Here is a 4,183-nt window from a genome sequence, read left to right as displayed (position 1 = left end):
GGAAGAGGAGGAGGAGGAAGAGGGGACGAGAGAGAGAGAGGAGGAGGAGGAGAGGAAGAGGGGAGAGAGAGGAGGAGGAGGAGGAGGAGGAGGAGGAGAGAGGAGAAGAGGAGGAAGAGGGGAGAGAGGAGGAGGAGGAGAGGGGGAGAGAGAGGAGGAGGAGGAGGAGGAGGGGAAGAGGGGGAGAGAGAGGAGGAAGAGGGGAGAGAGAGAGGAGAGAGGAGGAAGAGGGGGAGAGAGAGGAGGAGGAGGAGAGGGGAGAGAGAGGGGGAGAGAGAGGAGAGGAGGAAGAGGGGAGAGAGAGGAGGAGGAGGAAAGGGGAGAAGAGGAGGAGGAGGAGAGGAGGAGAGAGGAGAGGGAGGAGAGAGGAGAGGAAGAAGGGGGGAGAGAGAGGAGGAGGAGGAGGGGAGAGAGAGGAGGAGGAGGAGGAAGAGGGGAGAGAGAAGGAGGAGGAGGGAGGAGGAAGGGGAGAGAGAGGAGGAGGAGGAGGAAGAGGGGGAGAGAGGAGGAGGAGGAGGAAGAGGGGGAGAGAGGAGGAGGAGGAGGAAGAGGGGGAGAGAGAGGGGGGAGAGAGAGGAGGGGGAGAAAGAGGGAGGAGAAAGAGGGGGAGGAGAAAGAGGGGGGGAGAGAGGGGGAGGAGAAAGAGGGAGAGAGAGGGGGAGGAGAAAGAGGGGAGAGAGAGGGGAGGAGAAAGAGGGGGAGAGAGAGGGGAGGGAGAAAGAGGGGAGAGAGAGGGGAGGAGAAAAGGGGGAGAGAGAGGGGGAGGAGAAAGGGGGAGAGAGGGGGAGGGAGAAAGGGGGAGAGAGAGGGGAGGGAGAAAGAGGGGAGAGAGAGGGGGAGGAGAAAGGGGAGAGCGAGGGGAGGGAGAAAGGGGGGAGAGGGGAGGGAGAAGAGGGGAGAGAGAGGAGGAGGGAGAAAGGGGGGGAGAGAGAGAGGAGGAGAAGGGGAGAGGAGGAGGAGGGAGAAGGGGGAGAGGAGGAGGAGGGAGAAGGGGGGAGAGGGAGGAGGAGGGAGAAGGGAGAGAGAGAGGAGGGAGAAGGGGAGAGGAGAGAGGAGGGAGAAGGGGGAGAGAGAGGAGGAGGGAGAAGGGGAGAGAGAGGAGGAGGGAGAAGGGGGAGAGAGAGGAGGAGGGAGAAGGGGGGAGAGAGAGGAGGAGGGAGAAGGGGGGAGAGAGAGGAGAGGAGAAGGGGGAGAGAGAGGAGGAGGGAGAAGGGGGGAGAGAGAGGAGGAGGGAGAAGGGGAGAGAGAGGAGGAGGGAGAAGGGGGAGAGAGAGGAGGAGGGAGAAGGGGGGAGAGAGAGGAGGAGGGAGAAGGGGGAAGAGAGGAGAGGGAGAAGGGGGGAGAGAGGAGGAGGAGGAGAAGGGGGGAGAGAGGAGGAGGAGGAGAAGGGGGGGAAGGAGGGAGGAGGGAGAAGGGGGAGAGGGAGGAGGAGGAGAAGGGGAGAGGAGGAGGAGGGAGAAGGGGAGAGGAGGAGGAGGAGAAGGGGAGAGAGAGGAGGAGGGAGAAGGGGAGAGAGAGGAGGAGGGAGAAGGGGGGAGAGAGAAGGGAGAGGCGGAGGAAGGGGGGAGAGAGAGGAGGAGGAGAAGGGGGGGAGAGAGAGGAGGAGGAGAAGGGGGGGAGAGAGAGGAGGAGGGAGAAGGGGGGAGAGAGAGGAGGAGGAGAAGGGGGGAGAGAGAGGAGGAGGGAGAGGGGGGAGAGAGAGGAGGAGGGAGAAGGGGGGGAGAGAGAGGAGGAGGAGAAGGGGGGAGAGAGAGGAGGAGGGAGAAGGGGGGGAGAGAGGAGAGGAGGGGGAGAAGGGGGAGAGAGAGGAGGAGGAGAAGGGGGGGAGAGAGAGGAGGAGGAGAAGGGGGGGAGAGAGGAGGAGGAGGGAGAAGGGGGGAGAGAGAGGAGGAGGGAGAAGGGGGAGAGAAGAGGAGGAGGGAGAAGGGGGGAGAGAGAGAGGAGGGAGAAAGGGGAGAGAGAGGAGGAGGAGAAAGGGGGAGAGAGAGGAGGAGGAGAAGGGGGAGAGAGAGGAGGAGGGAGAAAAGGGGGAGAGAGAGAGGAGGGAGAAAGAGGGGAGAGAGAGGAGGAGGGAGAAAGGGGGAGAGAGAGAGGAGGGAGAAAGGGGGAGAGAGAGGAGGAGGGAGAAGAGAGAGGGGGAAGGGGAGAGGAGGAGGAGAAAGGGGGGGAGAGAGAGGAGGAGGGGGGGGAAAAAGGGAGGGAGAAAGGGGGGGAGGAGAGAGAGGAGGAGGAAGGGGGGGAGAGAGAGGAGGAGGGAGAAAGGGGGGGAGAGAGAGGAGGAGGGAGAAAGGGGGGCGGAGAGAAGAAGGAGGGAGAAAGGGGGGAGAAGCAGGGAGGAGGGAGAAAAGGGGGGGAGAGAGAGGAGGAGGGAGAAAGAGGGGGAGAAAGGGATGAAGAGAGAAAGGGAGGGAGAGGAGGAAGAATGTGAGAGAAGTAGAGGAAGAGGGAGGAAGAGAGAAGGGGAGGAAGACAGGGAGAGAAAGAGAGAAGGGAGGGAAGAGAGAGACTTTGAGCTCGTTGTTGGCACGGAGCCTATCCACAAACTTGTATTGAACTCTCCAGTGCTGAGGACAGTGCTTGCACAGAGCAAGCACTCAATAAATACCATTCATTACTGAGTGGGATAGGAAAGAGTAAGTGAGAGAGGGTGCTGGCCCATCAGGGAAGACAGGATTGTTATACCATGAGAAAACAAGTGAGATTAAAGAAAGGATTTCCTGACAGTAAAATCTTATTTCCTAGAAATGTTAAGAGAAACGAGCCTCATCTGCTTAGCATGGTTTTAGAAGTGGTCCTGCCTGAAGATGAGGTGGACTTAGTTACCCCAAATCCCTGCCAGCCTCATATTCAATGAACAGGTGAACAAGAATTTCCCAATAAAGAAGATTACTAAATTCAGAAACAAGCTATAGGGGGCTGGGACACCTAGGGCAAAGGATGAGCTGTTCTGACATCTTGTTATAAATTGACATTTATTTCTATTTTGGAAACTTTGAAACTCATAGAAAATAGAAGTGTTAATAATAGTGTTAATGCCATTTTCAAAACCTTGAAGCTTCTGGTCTCCAAGTCTACTAAAAACTATTCCCCCTCTGCTTCTCTTTATTCTCTTTACTTCTCTTTACTCTTCAGTTGAGGTCCCACTGAAACAACACACTACTTGGAGAGTACAATATAGAGAAGCGACATATTCCATATCTTCAAGAAGCTTGCACTGTATTGGGGAAGCAGACATAAATGTTTACAACTAGAGAAGTCAAAGTAATTAATTGAATGCAGAGTCAAATATTCATTCAATAGTGTTTACTGAGCACTTACTATGTGCAGAGCACTGTAATAAGTACTTGTAAGCATGAGTACTGAAGACAAGTGTAAATAAATTATGCGAGTGTTATAAGTGTCCAGTGAGACTGTGTGCTTCTGAGGGATATCGATTAAGAAGGAAGGTTTGTTGGAAGAGGGGAGATTTTAGGAAGTCTTTGAAAACACAGCCTAGTTGACAGAGCAAGGGCCTGGGAGTCAGAATGATCTGGGTTATAATCCTGGCTCTGCCACTTGTTTGCTGTGTGCCCTTGGGCAAGTCACTTAACTTCTCCGTGCCTTAGTTACCTCATCTATAAAATGGAGATTAAGACTGTGAGCTCCATCTGGAACAGGGGTATGATCTTGTATCTACCTCAGCATTTAGAACAGTAACCGATGCATAGTAAACACTTAACAAATACCATTAGTATTATTATTATTATTGTAAGAATTTAGTCTGTGGTCCAGTGGATTTGGGGAGAGAGGGAATTCTCAGGACAAGCAAGCAGCAGGTATGAAAAGTGGAGAAGCAGCGTTGGTCTGTGGATGGAGGATGGGCTGAGAAGTCAGAAGAACCTGGGTTTTAATCCCTGCTCCACCACTAATTAGCCTTGTGACCTTGGGCAAGTGACTTAATGTCTGTGTCCCTCAGTTACTTCATCTGTAAAATGGGGATTGAGATTGTGAGCCCCACGTAGGACATGGGCTGTATCCAACCTGATTACCTTATATCTCACCCAGTACTTAGAACAGTGCCTGGCACATAGTAAGTGCTTGACAAATACAATAAACTTCTTTTAAAAAAGTGAGAGTTGAGAACAAAATATAGTCAGGAGTTTAGCACGTGGGAGGAATGAAGAAAGGTGGAGAGTGAGGACAT

The sequence above is a fragment of the Ornithorhynchus anatinus genome, chromosome 2 (genome assembly GCF_004115215.2).
Source record: "Ornithorhynchus anatinus isolate Pmale09 chromosome 2, mOrnAna1.pri.v4, whole genome shotgun sequence".
NCBI lineage: Eukaryota > Metazoa > Chordata > Mammalia > Monotremata > Ornithorhynchidae > Ornithorhynchus > Ornithorhynchus anatinus.
Note: the sequence above shows the minus strand (reverse complement) of the source record.